Raw genomic sequence first — 19477 nt, 5'->3', positions numbered from 1 at the left:
TAGAATGTATTTAATATTTGATTAAATCAGGAGTTCAAACAGCCCAAAACAAAAGTTCAAACAGCTCAGCACAGCAGCGGGTCCAAAGGTTCAAAAGGTTCAAGTGAAAGATATTCAAGTTTGTAATGATGGAGTGGAAGATATTCAAATTAGTAATGATGGAGTGTAACGGCTGTAAACGGCTATAAGTTTCATTATATATACTAAATCCTCTAATGTAAACAAGTTACAAAAAAAAAAAAAAAAACCAGAAAATATTCTTTGATCTATAATCACTCACATCTATTCTCTCAAAAATTCTCTAAGAAGTGTTTTCTTCAATTTTTGTTTACATCATCTCTCATAAATTATACACTGAGCCTTATAGCATTAAGCTCATCTTTCTTGTGTGAGGTTTGCAGAAAAATCAGAGATTCATTTTTATATCTATCTTTGAGAGATAATTATTGTAGCTTTCTGTGAAAGCAAAAACACATTCTTTTCAACCTTGTAAGAGTGTAGTACACTCAGTGTTCTTGACTTAGAAAGTTTGTGTAAAATCTGTGGAAGATTGCTTCATCTGTGAAAATGTTGCTAGCACCCTGTGAAGCTAGAAGATAGTGAAAAATTTCAAGTGAAGCTTGAGGTGTGGATGTAGGCTTGGTTAAAGCCGAACCACTATAAATCTGTTTGTCTCATCTTCCCTAATCTCTTTACTTTCCTACTACTGCTATATCTATATAATATTTATGTACTAATCATTGATTCACCTTGTATGTTAGTTATACTTCATTGTTATTTTGCTTGATCATTTACTGCTAAGTTTATCATTGTGCTTGTTAATAATTTGTTGTACTAGTAGTTAATTTTATTGGGGTATTATTAATTTTAATTTGTAGAAACCTAACTCACCTCCCTCTTAAGTTGCTTTTTGGGTAACTAGTCTTTGCACAAGTATTAATGTCCCCCTTATGTTACCCCATTGTTTAAATAACATATATTGTCTTACATGATAAGCGCGTGGGAGTTATATAATATAATATACATATGTTTGTATGTTGAAAATTTGGACGAAGAGACAAGAAAATAGTGCATTTGAAATATATTAAAAAAAAAATGACAACAGAGAAATCAAAGAATTACCCTTAGGCCCTATTTGTCCAGGGAGTTAGAGTTGGGATTTGAGATTGAGATGAAGGTAGGCCCAACCTTAGTATTAGGTTGGGCCTTGGAAGGGGGATTAGTGGTATTAGAAAAATAGTCCGTTAGACTATTTTTTTATATTTTACATGTTGGGCATTTTTTTTGAACATTAATGCTTAATTTTTTGTTAAGCAAAAATCATTGTTTTATTTTTTTTTATTTTTTCAATTTTCCTATTTATTTATTTATTTATTTTATACATGTTGGACATTTTTTTTGAACATTAATGTTTAATGTTTTTGTATTTTCTATTTGTTTTATTATTTTTTATTTATTTTATATAAAAAAAATTTAACAATCCATACAACAACAACTATCATCAAAACAAATACAATTTTACATAATCCCCTCACTATGAATCCCCTCACTATTGTAACGCCCTCAAAATACAATATAAGTCAATCATTCATAAGATCCTTAAACATAAAAGAAATGTTATATTTTCATTCATCAAGGTCTTCTTTACAAAAGATATTACATGTTAGCAACAAAATAAATGCCCTACGGGCTTACAGCTATCTAAGTCATCACTTGGTTATAACAAATGAAGAGTCCTAACTCCTTTACATATAAAGCCCTCAGCTTGGATTTACATTTAACACAAAATAGAAATAACAAAACGGAGCCTTCAACTCCTAAACCTCCCAACTAAGACCTTCGAGACGGCATGCCACCTGTACCTGAAAATAGTGTTCCAAGTAGGGTGAGCCAAAGCCCAGTAGAGATATGCTAAACAACATATGAGAATTAACTAAGACATAAGCATCAGATAAATGTGAGATATTCTTAACCAATACACATTCCTTTCAAGTTCATTCGATATAGATAACCAATATCTCAACTCATTTTCAATCTTCCGTTTCAAATAAAATCAATTACCCAAAGTCATTATCATCAAAACAACCAAAATGAGACTACAACTCAGTGGTTCACAATTCAATACATTCATCAATCCAACACTTCTATTTCTTGCCATTTTACGAAACTACGTCCGAGGGAACTGGCACCCATAAATATATAAGATTTTAGGACTTTCACCCTGGACACTCCGGCCAACTTAATTATCAATGGAGTCCATTCCCTATCACCTCTCACACAATGGAGTACATCCCCTATCTCCTCCTAAACAAAGATACATATACAATGTACTTAAACACATTGTCATATACAATGACCAAATAAATCACATATTCAATAATTTAATCCAACCTTTATAATCAATGACATAATCCCATTGATTAGTTTCAATTCACCTAGTCATCATGCATTTTCTACAACAATCATAGCTATCCTCCACCGATAGCCCAAAACAGATATTTCTAAATAGATAAATAAATCTATCAACAAATAATTTATCAACTTTTCATAGATGCTTGATTTATTAATCCAACTACCCCATTTATTCACAATTTTCAAACCAATTTCATATTTTCACATTAATTTCACCCTTTTTACAAATAATTTATTTAATTCCAATTAAGGCATTTTCCCCAATTTCTCACAAATTGCATTGAAGGCCAAATTTCATCCATTATACATAAATAACCCCATTTTCAAGACACATATGGAGCCCAAAATAGAAAACCCCTCTTTCACAATTTCAAACCCAAACCCTAACTTCACCCAAACCTTCTCAAATCCCACTATTTATACAAAGATGACAATATCTATATTAAAACGCATATAGGAGAGTAGAATATCCCTACCTCAAGTGTAGAAACTCAAAGGAGAAGAAGAGAGAAACCCAAAGATGCTCCAAATCCCACATTTTTCGGATCAAAAGGAAGCCCATGCAATGCTCTAGCTCTTTAACAAAGGGAGTAGAGTAGAATGACCCTAGAACATGGAGTATTTGTAGAGAGAGTGAGTATTTTAGAGAGAGAGACAGCCGATCTAGGGTTTTAAGTGAAAAAGAGGCTCAAAATGGTGTATTTCATCTCTGCTGCGAACTGATATATGCGAGGCTCGCTCAAGCAAAGGAGTTGTCGCTCGAGTGACCAGACATAACAAAAGGCTTTGCTCGAGCGCAAGAAGCATCGCTCGAGTACACAATGCAAAGCTTTAGGTTTGCTACCAACGCAAACGCACGCTCGAGCGTAAGAAGTCTCGTTCGAGCGAAGAAACGACTCCACAAGGCTCGCTCGAGTGCAAGAACTCTCGCTCGAGCAAAAAACACCAACCTTTAGGTTTCATAGAGACGCAGACGCAGACGCACGCTCGAGCGCAAGAAGGCTCACTCGAGCGAAAGCTGCGTCTTGAGAAAAAAACCCGAGGACTCCCAATCCTCGCTCGAGCGCAAGAACCCTCGCTTGAGCGAAGAAACAAATACCCAAGGCTTGCTCGAACGCAAAAAGCCTAGCTCGAACAAAAAAGCCAAAACCTGGGCAGCAACCATTTGTACCAATTGACAATCAAACTGTTCCAAACTTGCCCAACAAGTCCCATACCTCAAATTTAAAGGATTAAAGGGAGGAAACAAGACAAAGACAACAACATACAACCACGGAATCCGAGTCCGGTACACAGTAAAGGTCAGGGTAAAACTTGGATCGCTATAACTATGAATCCTCTCACTAACAATCCCCTCACTATGGATCCCCCTCATCCTACCTTTGAAAACAAACAGGACCTTACAATTTTCTATTTGTAAGGAAGACGAATAGACAGAAAGTGCGTTACTTTGAAAAACAAAATTACGTTATTCCAATTGATGCAAAGCCTTAGTTTATTTTCTTAATCATTCACAATATGCGTTTTGTTTTAGTCTAATACAGTCATAGTTTGATGAAAATTTTGAGACAAAGTGTATTGTGGTTAGAAATGGGGATGATTTTTCTTTCTTATCCTCATTTCGTAGTCACATTATTGTCGTATGATTGCATTCTATTAAAGATTTAAATAATGGAGTAACAAAAGGGGTACATTGACACTTGTATAAGGATCAAAATGAGATTTGACCAAAAGTGTAAGGGGTTGACTGTCATGATTTCATGTGTAAGAGTTAAAGTGAGATTTGGTACAAAGTGTAGGGATGCAAAGCGTAATTTACTCTTCTTTTATTATTGGATTCAAATCGTATTTTATTTATTTATTGAATTTCCCCCTTTTTTATTTTTATTTTTTTATAGTTTTGAAGTGGACTATATTTTGCAAATATGTAACAAAATTTTGTTTTGAAAATATTTTGAATTTTTTTAGATGGGAAAGCAGACTTAATGTATTGCACATGATAATAAGTCGTCCAATAAAGTACATTGAAGTGAAAAATAGATTTCAAAATGGATAAAGAGAACCTCCATGTAGGAAGGATACGAGTCTCCATATAGAGAGGAAAAACAAACCTCCACGCACAAAGAAGAAACCCTCCATGAAAAGAAGGAAATCTCTACATAGAGGTATTATTGCACCAAACCAAACCAAGCCTTAAACCCCACCTCTACGTTACAAAATAAAATAATTTAGATCTGAAATGATTGCCTAACGTAAAACAATGCATTTAACAATATCGGATCTTGGTCATGAATTAGATCTAAGACTACATCTAAAAGCTTTCTTGTTAGTATGCCGATGATGGAAATAAGAAGAGCGGTAATAGTTAGCATGGTGATAGAAATTACACGAGAAAAAATGGATGTGTAAATTAATCTCATAATATATAATAGTATTCTTTCAATTCTAAACTTTTTTTTTTTGTTGGCATTAGTCAAATAATAAAAAATAATAATTTTAATGTGGAAAAGGAAAATAATATAGTTAATTTGTTGTCAATCACTTCAAAATGAGAGTAATATTAACATTTATTTATTTCTCGTCTAAGTATTGAAAGCATATTCTTAATAAATATTTTTATAAAAACTGATATGGTTATAAGTCACGAGGCAGCATAGGAAGGAGACAAATGGTGAGTAGGAGTGTAAAAATGGCTCGCGGCTCGTGGGTGGTCCGAAGCCCGCCTGCGGCTTGGGATGTATAGCAATCCCGGTTTTGACCCAACTCTTGTGATGTTCCGGACTCGGGTTTAATGTTTTCGTATTGTTGTTTATCCTCTCATTCCCTTGTACACCTTTGAAATTGGTCTTTGTGTTATTGTGGTTGCGTTTGAAACAGGTTGGTTACTTAGTTTTCAAACCTTGTGTTGCCCAAATTTTTGGTCCTCCACTCGAGTGGCCATTCTTGCGCTTGAGTGGGCTATATAGATTTTGGTCCTCCGCTCAAGTGGACTTTCTTGTGCTCAAGCGGACTTTCTTGCGCTCGAGCGGGAGTTGCAAATCCTCAGTACTTTGTACGCCTGCAAAAGTGCTGGAGAAGTGTCTTTTATACTCGAGCAGCGTTTCCTACGCTCGAGCGAGTAAGTGCTTAAGCGCCCTTCCTTGAGCTCGAGCAGCTGGTCTGTTGTTTGCAAATTACTGGAGGTATATATTTTACGCTCGAGCGGGTCTCTTCTTGCGCTCGAGTGGAACAAAAGTTTGTGTTTGACGCTCGAGCGTCAAACTCTTCGCTCGAGCGAATTGCGAGTATATCAGATCACGAAAAGCACTTTTTATATCACTTTTTCATATCTATTCATCTCAAAACCCTAAAGTGAGACTCTCTCTATAGCGATCCCGGTTTTACCCCAACCTTTGTTGTGTTTCGGACTCGGGTTCCGTGGTTGTATGTCGTTGTCTATACCTTATTTTCATCCTTTATTCTTTGTATTTGAGTTGGGGGATGTGTTGGGTAAGTTTGGAACAGGTTGGTTGTGAGTTGGAACAAAAGGTTGCTGCCTAGGATTTGGTTTCTTCGCTCGAGTGTGGCTTTTTGCGCTCGAGTGAGCCTTGGGTATTTGCTTCTTCGCTCAAGCGAGGGTTCTTGCGCTCGAGCGAGCTTTGTGTGGTGTGTCTCTTCGCTCGAGCGTGCATCTGTGTCTCTGTAAAACCTGAAGGTTGGTATTCTTCGCTCGAGCGAGCTTTCTTGTGCTTGAGCAAGAATTCTTACGCTCGAGCGTGCTTCTGCGTTGCAGACCTGAAGCTTTGCATTGTTCACTGGAGCGACGCTTCTTGTGCTCGAGCGAGGTTCTTTTGTGTCTAGTCGCTCGAGCGACCACTCCTTCGCTCGAGCAAGGCCCATATATATCAGTTTGTAGCAGCATGATTTCACATCACTTTTTGAGTTCCTTTTCACCCCAAACCCTAAATCCGGCTGCTTCTCTCTCTAAACTCTCTGTCTCTCTCTCTCTACAAATACTCATTGATCTTGGGTCTCTCTGCCCTAGTCCCTTTGTAAAAAAGCTAGAGCATAGCGAGGGCTTCTCTTTGATCCGAAAAAGTGTGGATTTGGAGCATCTTGAGTTTCTCTCTTCTTCTCCTTTGAGCTTCTCCACTTGAGGTAAGGATATTCTACACTTTGTTATGAATTTTAACCTAGTTATTTGTTGTTATGAGAATATGGTGAGATTTGGGATGTTTGGAGAAAACCTAGGGTTTGGTTCAAATTTATGAAAGAGGGGTTTTTATGTGTTGTTGTATATTTGACCATGGGGTTGGGATATGAGATGGTTTTGTGTTAAAATTGATGAATTTGACCTTGGGTTTAGTATTGGAATAAGGAGGAGATTTGCCCTAATATGAGCTAAATGATTATTTGATATATATAATAGAATTGGTGTGAGAAATACAAAATTGGGAAGTTGTGTAAATGAATGGTGTAGTTAGATTTGTTAAATCACTCACCTATGGAAATTTGGTATATTACCTATTTAAAAGATTGTATGTCTGTTTAGAAATATCTATTTTGGGCTATCGGTGGAGGGTGCCATGATTATTGTAGAAACTGTATGTGGATTAGGTGAATTGAAACCTGTGGTTTAAATTTACCTCATTGAATATGATGGTATGATTGAGATGTTGAATATGTGTCATAGATAGTCATTGTACATGACGATGCATTTAATACATTTCATATGTATCATTGTTTGGGAGGAGATAGGGGATGGACTCCATTTATAATTAAGTTGGCCGGAATGTCCAGGGTGAAAGTCTCGAAATCTTGTACATATATGGGTGTCGGTTTCCTCGGATGAAAATTTCGTAAAATGGAAAATCTTGAAATCATGTGCATATATGGGTGCCGGTTCCCTCAGATGAAAATTCCGTAAAATGGCAACATTGACGTGTTTGAATAGTAGTTGTATTGAATTGTGAATCACTGAGTTGTAGCCACATTTTAGATTGTTTAGATAACAATGTGCTTGTCTCATGAATTGGCTCGGAATTTACTGGATTAATATGAATTGAATAGATGGAAATGAAATTGAGATATGGGAATTAGTATTAAACGAATATGGACAGAATGTGAGTTGGTTATGAATGTGGAACCTTTACTTGGCACTTATATCTTAGTTAAGCTTCATATATTGTGTTAGGCGACTTCTACTAGGCTTTGGCTCACCATACTTAGGAAACCATTTTCAGGTACAGTTGACATGTTTCTTCCAAGAACGTAGCATGGGAGGACTTAAGAACTGGAGGCTATATTTCGTTATTTTCGTGTTTAAATGCTTATTCAAGCCAAGGGCTTTATATCTATAGAGTTTATGACACTCTCTTTTGTTGTAACCAAGTATGTCTTGGAAAGATGTAAGCCCATAGGGCATTCACTTATGTTAAACCCTATTGTATCATTATTTCATGTAATGGAAGGATTATTTACACTCTGATTTATGTAACTATTATTTATGCCATTGTGGATCATATCTATGATGTTATACTTTTGGGGGCGTCACCCACTCTCTTTCTAAAATACTCTTTCTCTAGATTTTCACCTAGTTCTAGTGGCTTCTCAACCCTTGTGCTTTCATTAAAAAGGTAGAACTCCTCAAGCTCTTCACTTTGATCCGAGTAGAAGTTGGTTTCGTCACTTTTGAAGTTTCATCCTTGTTTGGCTCATCTTCTCTCTTTGAGGTAGGGATATTCTACACTTTAATATGGTTTTTAACCTAGGTATTTGTCATTTTGTATAAATGGTGGATTTTGGAAGGATTTGGGTAAAGCTAGGGTTTAGGTTTAAAATGTGAAAGAGGGGTTTTCTACATGGGGCTCCATATCTATATAGGGGGTATTGAATATGAGGGTACTTGAGTTAAAATGGTGAAATTTGGCCTTGGGGTTGATATTTGGAAAAAATGAGGGTTTGCCCTAATTTGTGTTGAATAGATATTTTGTATAAATAATGAAATTGGTACGGGAAATATGAAATTGAGTGGATGTATAGATGAATGGTGTGGTTGGAATTGTTAAACCGCTCACCTATGGAAATTTGATAAATTATCTGTTGTGAAGATTGTATATCTATTTAGAAATATTTTTCTTGAGTTAGCGGTGGAGAATAGCTATGATTGTTGTAGAAACTGCATGAGGAATAGGTGAATTGAAATTAATCATCTAATTATGTCATTGAATATGATGGTATGTTAGATACATTGAATATGTGAAATTGATTATCATTGAATATGACGGTGTCTTAAATACATTGTATATGTATATTGTTTGGGAGAAGAAAGGGGATGTACTTCATGTTTTGGGAGGAGATAGGGGATGGACTTCATTGAAATTAAGTTGGCCGGAGTGTCCAGGTGAAAGTTTCGAAATCATTTGTATACATGGGTGCCGATCCCGTGGATGAAATTTTCGTAAAATGGCAAGATTGAAGTGTCTATGTGATTGTTGTGATGATTAAAAGCCCTTGAGTTGTAAATCTCAGTTGGGTCATTCGGGGAGCTATAGTCTTGGTCTGGGAATTTAATGGAAATTAATCAAATTGAAAGGGATAGAGGGAAAAGAATTGAGATACAGATATCAATATTGTTTACCTATGTGGAGAATGTATGTTGTTACAAATATTGAAAATAAATGTATATATTCGAGATTTATATCTTAATTAAATCTTATATATTGTGCTAGTTTATCTCTACTGGGCTTTGGCTCACCCTACTTGGGAAACCATTTTCAGATACTGGTGACATGCCACCCCCAAGGACATAGCTTGGGAGGACTAGGGGCTGAAGGCTCTATTTTGTTATATTTATGCTTAAATGTTAATTCAACCTGAGGGCTTTACATGTGTAGAGAGTTTAAGACTCTTTCTTTTATTGTAACCAAGTGATATCTTGGAAAGATGTAAGCCCGTAGGGCATTTATTTTGTTATCATTAACTTGTGTTACTTGCTGTACACTCAAAATGAATGATTATGAATGTATAATGCATGTAATATCTTTTGTAATAGAAACTCTGATGAATGAAGTATATCATTTTAATATGTTCACAGATCTTATGGAATAGGTTATTTGTATTATATTTTGGGGGCGTTACAGATGGGTCCAGCCTGTTTAGGCCCAGGCCCGAGCCCAGCCCTGGGCCTAGGCCTGGGCCATCATCTTGAAGCTTGGCTTGACCAGTGGCCCAGCCTATCGGCCCACTTAAGGCCTAGCCCACCCGAGGTTAAATGTCATTTTTAGTAAAAAATAATAAAATTTTGGTAGAAAAAATAAAAAAAATAAAAAAATGGTTAGGCCCGCCGGAGCCCAGGCCTAAGCCCACCGGTCTGCCCAACACCCGAACACTCCTGGGCCTAGGCTTAGGCCTAATTTTTTGACCTGTGGCCCAGCCCGGCCCGACTCGAATTTTGACTAGAGCCCGCGAGGCCTGACATGGGCCGGGCCGAGCCAGATTTAGACCCCTATCTTCCATAATAATAATAATAATGATAATAATAATAATTATTATTATTATTTTAAAGTAATTCCACACTAAATGACGTTACTATAGTCACTTTGAACACGGTTAAATAGAGGGAGTGGTCAAATTAACCGTGTAAATTAAGCCCATTAATGTGCTTGTTTGGTAACACTTAATTTCAGCTTAAATAAGTTTTTGGCATAAAATAAGCCATTTTAGAGTGTTTGGTTGAGCTTATGAGAGATAGATTGTAGCTTAAATTAATTGATTTTGAGCTAAAAGTTGTAAGCTACCTTAGAGGTGCTTTTTCGTTTAGCTTATATGTGTAGTTGGTTGTGGAAGGGGCAAAATGACTTAAATGCCCCTTCTAAAATTCAAAAATTACCAAAATACTGATATATAAATGCCCCTTCAAACACTGTTCACGTTCGAAGAGAGAGAGAGAGCGTGAGAAGTGATTTCCGGTGGCCTAAGAGGCAATTTTCGATGACGATTTTCGACGATGATTTCTGGCTAAGATTTCAAGCTGTTCTCTGTGTGTGTGTATGTGTGTGTGTGTGTGTGTGTGTCAAAACTCTCAAAAACTCTTCTCTTCAATTATCATCCTTAGTAATTGACTTGGTAAAATCGTTTCGATTCAATTTTGAAAAGCAACCCAAATGAAGATCCAGTGAGACATCTGTAACAAAGACGAAGCATCGGTGTTTTGCTCGGCCAACGAGGCCGCCCTCTATGTCACCTGCGACCACCCCGTCCACCACGCCAACAAGCTCGCAAGAAAATGCCAGCGTTTCTCTCTCCTCCACCTTTCTCCCAAACAATTCCCTCTCTGTGACGTCTGCCAAGTACAAACTCAACACAACCTAACAAAGCCTATCAATAAAATTCATATATATTAGCGTATTTTGGTGTGATATAGGCCTTATTTGTGCTTGTAGGAGAAAAGGGCTTTCTTGTTCTATTAACAAGACAGAGCGATTCTATGCAAAGATTGTGATATTCCGATACACAAAGCCAACGAGCACACTCGTAATCACGATAGGTTTCTTCTCACTGGTGTTAAGCTCTCTGCAACTTCTTCCCCCTATTCTTCACAATCGTCCTCTGATTCTTTTGCTGCACACAATGATCTCCTTCTCAATCTCAAGTCTCAAAACTCCACCACCACCACCACCACCAACAACAACAACAAACCCAGTTCCCTTTAACCCACAATCGCTGTGCCTGCTGGAGCTAGGGTTTTCAGTGTTTTTTTAATCAATAATAATAATAATAATAATAATAATAATAATAATAATAATAATAATAATAATTAAGCATTTTAGCCGTGAATGAAATAGATTTTATATTAATCGATACTAGTTAATAATTTTAGTATTAATTAATGCTAATTAAGCCATTAATTGACAGAAATTAGTTTATAATGAAAAAATGAAATAATTTTATATAAATGATTTATAATGAAAAGATGAAAATAATAATTTATAATGAAAAAATGAAAATAAGCCATTAATTGACACTAATTAATTTATAATGAAATAATTTTATACTAATTGATTTATGATGAAAAAATGAAAATATGAAAATAAGCCACTAATTGACACTAATTAATTTATAATGAAATAATTTTATACTAATTGATTTATGATGAAAAAATGAAAATATGAAAATAAGCCACTAATTGACACTAATTAATTTATAATCAAAAAATGGAAATAATAATTTTTGCAATACTAATGAAATAATTTTTTTTTAAAATTAAAATTGAAAAAATGACAAAATAGTCATTTTTATATCATATAAGGGCAAAAAGGACAATCACATAGCAAAAAGTTATTTTGTTGCTTATTAACCAAACACTACTCTGCTGCTTAAATCTATAATCCCACAGGTGCACCAAACAGGTTAACAACTTATGTTCACAGTTATAAGTTATAATCTGTTAAGTTATAAGCTATAATCTATAATCACTTTTCTACAGCTCTACCAAATGGGGCCAATGTCCTCTAAATTGACCCACATATTTTTCCAAAAACAAAAAATGTATTGAATACAAAAAACCAATTTTTAGATTTGAATAATGCTATATGTACCAATTAGTGCACTAATTAGTGTACCAATTGATGATTTGGCATAATTTAAAAAGTTTTTGGTATTTATAATTTATATAATGAGTGGGGTCAATAATAATGTCATAACTAGTGTTGGTATATTAGTTAATACACGAATTGATGTATGTAATACCACCGTTTAGATTTTAATCAGAAAAAAATTCATGTTTTTTAGTACTTACCATGTTTGCTTAGGGATTTAAAGAGGGGGATTGAATTGCTAATATATGTGGGGTCTAACATACGAATGGGCCCTCCCTCTCTAGATATTAGACTGGAGGATCCAATTCAGAGTTGTGGACACATTTTGATAGAAATTAATCAATTTTTAATATCTAAATAGTAAATTATTTGTGTAAAAAATTAGGGGAAAGCACCATTAAATCCCTAATTTGGGAATGTTAGCCTATTTAGTCCCGACGTTTTTTGGTTGGACTAATAGATCCTCTTTTATATGTAAAGACATTAGTACCCATTTTTTTATGCGTCAGGGTCAGTAATTGAGAGGTAATTTTGGGTTGATGTTTATGTGTAATTTATCAAATTGCCCAAAAAGCTTACTATAGACCTTTTTTAGATTTCCTTCCTTTTCCAAACATCAGTAACATCTTCAACATCATCAAAGATTGTGAACATTCAAGCACATCATCAACATCGAACATTCAGAATCATGAAGACCATGTTCAAACATTCAGAACATTCAAGAACATCAACAACAACAAGAACATTCAAAAGATTCAGAACATCAAGAACATTCAGAACAAACATCAACAAGCCATCATCAAACATCAACAACATCGAACATCATCAAACATCGACCATGTTCAAACATCATCGAACATCGACCATGTTCAAACATCAACAACTTCGAACATCAAGAAAACATCATCGAACATCAGACATCAACAAAACATCATCGAATATCAAACATCAACAAAACATCATCAAAATCAGATCTGTACTTCATCAAACATCAACAAACCATCATCAAATCAGATCTATTCTTCAACAACATATCATCAAACATCAACAAAACATCACAACATCAACAAAACATCATCAACACAGTGATGTTCTTCAGCGGCGTTGGAGGAGATTCAAATCAGATCTGCACATCCCTCAAATCAGATCAAATAAGATCCAACAAAACATCATCAAATCAGATCTGTTCTTCAACAAAACATCATCAACATCAACAAAACATCATCAACACAGTGATGTTCTTCAGCGATGTTGGAGGAGATTCATCATTGTGCACGAGGATTCTGAAGAGACCCTGTCGGAGGAAGAATTAGAGTGTATGAGATCTGAGAATTGCCATCTGCGGAACTTGCGTGAACGTTGCTCCATTTGCGAACCACGAAGGCGGAGAGGTCAGCGGTGGCGAAGCGACGTTGATCGGCGGAAGATCTAGACAGAGAGAAAGTAGAGAGTGATTGGTGTGGAGGCTCTCAGTTCCTCGGTTCGAAAAGGAGACATAGAACGAATCACAGAATGATTGCCAAAAAATGGGGCAACATCAACTATGAGATCTGATGTAGTTAATGTATATATATAACCAATCCATACTGTTTCTTCAATATGGATAAAAAAGTAAATTACATATACAATAAATCAAAAACATATATTATACCAAAAATAAAAAGAACTAAATGGTTTAAGAAAAAACACCCAGGACTAGATAGACCAACATTTCCTAATATAGGATTTATGAGTAATTTTTCCAAAAAATTATGTTGATTTGGTATTCATAATCACGAGATTGAATCACTTTAACTTCAAAAAAATAAATAGCATATTTTCAAAATAATACTTACCTTATAATTTTTTTTAAAACAAAATAAACCCACCACTGTTTAATTCAATCCTCTAATCCAATTAGTGGAGTGAAAGAAAGTTGATTCCTTATGGAAACTGTAATTCTTTTAGTCTTGGGTTAGTATTATACCACAACATAAGTGGATAAACCTTAGTTCTTGTTTTTATAATCTACTAGTTGGACCCTCACGAGCTACACGCGTGGGTGTCGCGTGGTTGGTTGGAACAATATGTTAAAGTATGAAGATATTATACAAATACATTAACAGAGTGAAAATATGCCACACTTTAAATTAGTAGTCTGTCAGCTAACAAAGACTTAGAATAAAATTTGTAAACATTAAGGTGACAAGAATATCTTATTTCACATATTCAAGAAAGTAGAATTTTTCCATTTTTTCTTTTTCCTCTTTTAATTCCAAATAGAAGACCCCATGGAACCAAAATTTGGGTCACGAATTACCTATGTTGCTTGAGAATTGGAGTCTTCCAAGTTCCAACTGGTCTTCACCACGGACAAGATATACTCCGAAAGTCTTCTAACACTTGCATTCAACAAGGATGATCCATGTGTAAAAATTGTCTCAGGATCAAACACTATATACCCTGTCATCATTTATCACAACAAAAGGTTAAATATTCAAAATGAAATTATATAGCACTACAAACAAAACAAAACAAACAGTTAATAATTTCTTCAACTTATATAATCATATACAATTAGATAACATATTTGTGCAAATTAAATTCAATGAATAGTTACAGGCCAACAAATTTAGTTTTTGAGATTTTTAATTACATTTTTGAATGACCTCATCTCTTCGTAGAGAGATAGATCAGTAATGACCAAACTATCCATCGAGGCAATTTAAAAAAAAAAAAGCTACTCATATAGATTCATTACTAGATAATCCACAATATTAGCCAATACATACATATAACTATATACGATAGTAGAGGGGCGAGAAAGCAAGACATAGTTGGTGGAGTCCATTAAGAAAGAGAAGCATGAAAATGGGAAGGAAATAGATGAAGTGACAGATGAAACCAAAGATTGCATCTAGGCCTTAATTAATTTCTTTTTCTTTTCAACTGGGTTTGTGTTTAATTACATATAAATAACAATCAATTCACTATCTTTCCAATTGCATTGGGTAACTTTTTAGCTGAGAAATTTAAGTGATTAAGATGAAGAATATAAAAGAAATTAGAGCACTAAAAGTACTGTTTTTTTTTTCTCTGTTTTTTTTTTTTTTTTAAACTTGTGTTTGTCCAAGAAATTTCATTATCACCAAAAAGGAACACATCACATGCAAACAAATTTCTTATGCGAACAACTTTGATTATTTCATTTCATTGGGCTTCAGCTCTAGGATTTTTGCTTCTTGAACTGGGTTGATCTTATTTTTGGAAATGTCAATTCATTTGACATTGTTTGATTTCAGATTAGTACGAAAATTTCTTCTTGTATTCTTGGATCAATTTTTCATCACTACCAGGAAAAGGATATAGGTCTGAAGATACCAATAGGAATTACTTAAAATGACAATTACTATCCTTAAAGAGATTCTTACACTAATTTATAAGTTACATTTTATTTACCCACCTGTTAACAATACTTTCATTTTTAATTGGTTACAAGGGTGGGTCTAGTTCTTCGAATGTGTGGCACAGGATGATTCTTCTTATGCTTCTTCTTCACTCTCTCTCTCTCTTTTTTTTTTTTTTTGGGCGGTCATAGTCTTGTACAATTCAACAACTCTCCTTGTTTATTTCCTATTGTTTAACCATATAGTACTTAAATATCAGGATGCCCATATAGTGCTAATTTTATTAATTCATGATGCCCATATTTTTGTGCAAATTAATTACCTGATGAAAGCTCCAAACATAGCTACAATACGTGCGACCAGAACTGTTCTGCTTACTTTAGCAACAGACAGTGCACCAGAGAACTTGACTCTCTGCTTTAGCTCCAAACATAGCTCAAGAAATGTCCAGCTGCTTGAAGCACCAACTCTGTTCCAAATACACAACCAACATTTGAAGATTCAGTTGGGTCCTTTGGTTTTATAAGATTTCTTTTGAAGGTAGCAGCCAAAGAAAATGAAGTAGATGGCATGCGCATATTGCTTACAGCCTGTATCAATCAAATTTGTAAAGATCATGGATTGAACGGTGGCAAGTCACATTGTAATATAACAGGAAATTGTAACAACCAAGAAGAGAATGCCATTAGTAGTAAACTGAAATAATAAAAGAATGCCTGTATCAATCACTCTCTCTCTCTCATAGTAAAAATTGGAGGGAACCAAAAAAAAAAAATAGATATAGTCCTACATAGCACCAGATGCTTTGAAAAATATTTGTATAGTTGTGACTTTGGCAATTGCGATGAGATGTTTCACAATAATGTACTCGAGATGTTTCACAAGGTACTTCAGATCATGGCAAGCTTTAAGTAACATTCATATGTACATATATATATATATATATTAGAAACTGGAATATAAATCATGGGACTTTTAAAACATATTAACAGTTGCTACTACTATGAATCTATGAATCAATTCAAATAATGCATTCTTGTAACTAACCTCAGATTCCAATATCCTTTTCTCTTCTTTTGCTTTAAGTTTTGCAATTTCCTTCATCTTTTCCGCTGCATCAGTACATGCATCAGTTACTAAAGATAAACAATGCTCCAATGTTTAATCCTAAATAATTAATGGTTCAGCAAATAATATTATAAATTTATCACACTAATTATAAACAATTGAAAATAATTGCAGGAACATGGCATTTTGAGAAGAAAAGCTGGTGAGTAATAATATCCAAAACTGAAAATGTACACTCCTCATAACCTAAGAATATTGTAGGTTACAAATCATGAGAAAGAAAATCCTTAATGACCCGATCAATTCGATTAGGAACTCGCCATCTATTTTCATCATTCAACTTTTTGACAACATGAAAAAACCAAAAGCTCTACCCTCCCTCTCTATCTATCCAAGGGATAGAAGGGCAAAGACCTTTGGTGTCCCCTCCAATCAAGAATTTGGACCTCACCATACACAAAAACCACCCTCCTTTTACTAGCCCATTTAGTGTGTTCTTCTATGCACTCCAAATAAATTCAGTGGGTATCACTTTTGTCTTCCCCCATCAGTACTATAAAGTGAAGCTAACAATGCTTGATAGCTGGTTAAATACTAATACTAATGCTAATCCTTTTTTTTTTTTCCTGATAACAAATTTATCTACCTGCAACTCACAATTGACGATCAATGGGCTCACCAAAGACGGCGAACCATGAAATCCTGCATTGCCAATCAAAATAAGCATTTTGCAAAGTACTCGAAATTTATGAGTAAAGCAATCAAAAACACTCAACAGTAGGATAATCATTTTATTTGATAAGAAACCATGAAAGTAAAGACAAACATTTATTCCTCTTGTTAGTAAAACATCGATAAACTTTGAGAAACAAGTTTGAGAAAATTTAACTTTTCTTGGGAGTGTGGATTTCATTACTCTAAATAAATGATTATTCATGCTTACTATCAAATGTAAGTACATGTCATGTGTGAATTAATATTAATTAATTTTTGTTTTCTTTTATCGCTATATGCATCACTACAACATGAAAAGTTACAGATACAAAAATCCGTGAAAGAGATCTGATATAATATTTTCATGTTTTCCGTAGTGTAATTTAATTTCATTAATTCACTTGAAATGTCACCGAACTTAATATTTGGATAACATGTGTTAAATTCTATGACAATATGTGAGACATTTTCACATATATGCCTCGTGAAGTTTGCACATTGAATAGTTCTATTAGTTTATTCATAAGAGATTAGGAATACCAAGTGAATTTATTCATAATACCAACTATCTTTTACTCTTTTTTGTATACTGTATCATGAAAATTTTGACATATAATGCATAGACTCACATGTCGTGTAAAATTGAACGATAAATCATTCAATGAGAAATAAAAATTAGGTGTGATGTTTTGTTTCTTTAATCCACTAATGACTGATGTTTATATGGACATGCAAATACAGCACTTGGATATTCAGACATTATTAGAGATAGACAGAACTTGTAATGGCTATCAAAAAAAATAAAATAAAAGAAAAACCTATTTGAAAGTAGCTATATGTGTATATAATTGAAGAGAAATCTTCTTGCAAACTAATAGATAAATCTTAATCAGGCAGCTAGTTAGACATTTTGTCAAGCAGATAGTGTGCATAATTTGTCTATTGCGCTAACAAACACCAATAAAACAGAAACATACAAATCAAGTATCCATATGTCCATAGAAGACAAACAAGCAACAAGCCAAAAAGATTACATGCCAAATTGTAGCAAGATAAAAACTATCACAGAACTTAGAGTATTTATATCTCATTGTTTACCTATCTTCGTCTCTGCAGGACAGTGAAGACGGTGATTTAGTTCAAATCGACACAACCATAGCCATAGTAGAAGGTAGCTCTCCTGTTATTCTATTTGCTAAGGACACCAAACAAAGACATCTACCTCTTCATAAACAGAGTTGCAACGTCACGTCATATAGCTGACTAGTGTTGGGCGCAGTGAACTTGTGGTTGGCTACTCCAGCGGTTATGGCTTGTGGTGCATTTGCTGGGACACATGGATAGACCATAAGCAAACACATCATCTGCCTATTTCAATAGAGATAGAAATATGCGCAAGAGGTGAGATTGCCATTATCTATCAGGATGAAGGGCAAAAAGAAGAATTTGATGCGTTAGATTCAACCTGCTCGCTTTCGTTCTTTTATATATAGGTTATAGAAACAGTTTAGTTTATACAATTATTCATATGCATTATTCAAACAAAAAAATTAAAAGTCAATTTGATAATCGTAAATTGTTTAATTTATCACATTTATTTATTAAAAATAGATGGTAAATGTATTTTTAAAAGTATATCATTAATTTTTTTGTAGCAAGCATAACTAATTAAATAAGTTATAATTATCGAATCGATCTAATTTTTTTTTTTATAAATAATTTATATAAAAATTATTACAAAATAAATAAATCAAATTATCAAATATGAGTCATAATGCCCCCTAAAGCCACAAAATCTTATAGTAATGGTAAAATTTTTCCAAAAAATATGTATGACGTCATACTTAATTAAAAATCACTTTCCAAACATGCTAAAACATTGTAAATTACAAGTCAAAATTAATGCATAATAAAATTTGCACTTCCAAGATTGTGGGTTTATGAGAAATAGGGAACGCAAGATCGCTAAAAACGTTGCGTTTGGTAGAGTTTTAGAATTATGATTTGAAAATATAATTGTATTTTGAGTTTGTGAGTTTTGAAATTATGAATTGAGTGTGAAAAATTTATTTAGTTTTGAATTTTAAAAAGAATTTGAATTGAGTGATGTGACATATAATATTAAAAAGTTAGTGTTTTGAAAAGTGAGTGTGAAATTAACTTTCTAAAGTTGTAATCAAACAACACACTCAAACTAATGAATAAAATTAAACTTTAAAAGCACTCCAAATAGAGCCTTAATTTTCCTAAACCTAATTCATTTAATTATTATTCAACTGAACCAAAACGGTCTTTAACTTAACCCCTTAACAAGAGTCA

General features: G+C 34.1%; 1 long non-coding RNA gene across 4 annotated transcripts; it reads right to left on the bottom strand.

The window, feature by feature from the left end:
- Nucleotides 1–12761: 12761 nt before the first annotated feature.
- On the bottom strand, nucleotides 12762–18672 carry LOC114258473 (uncharacterized). 4 transcript variants are annotated; one of them, XR_014345942.1, is made up of 6 exons: nucleotides 18257–18614; nucleotides 17091–17146; nucleotides 16424–16488; nucleotides 15699–15966; nucleotides 14290–14432; nucleotides 12762–13418 (listed from the first exon to the last, which is right to left on the bottom strand). It is a non-coding gene; the product is annotated as an uncharacterized LOC114258473 (long non-coding RNA). The 4 variants fall into 4 exon arrangements; XR_014345945.1 differs by having other exon boundaries at nucleotides 15699–15845; XR_014345938.1 differs by lacking the exon at nucleotides 17091–17146 and having other exon boundaries at nucleotides 15699–15845; nucleotides 18257–18672.
- Between the last annotated feature and the right edge of the window lie 805 nt (nucleotides 18673–19477).

This window comes from Camellia sinensis, chromosome 1 (genome assembly GCF_055761805.1).
Source record: "Camellia sinensis isolate YWXY chromosome 1, ASM5576180v1, whole genome shotgun sequence".
NCBI classification, from domain to species: domain Eukaryota; kingdom Viridiplantae; phylum Streptophyta; class Magnoliopsida; order Ericales; family Theaceae; genus Camellia; species Camellia sinensis.
The sequence above is the reverse complement of the archived record's forward strand: the minus strand, read 5'-3'. Positions and strand labels throughout refer to the sequence as shown.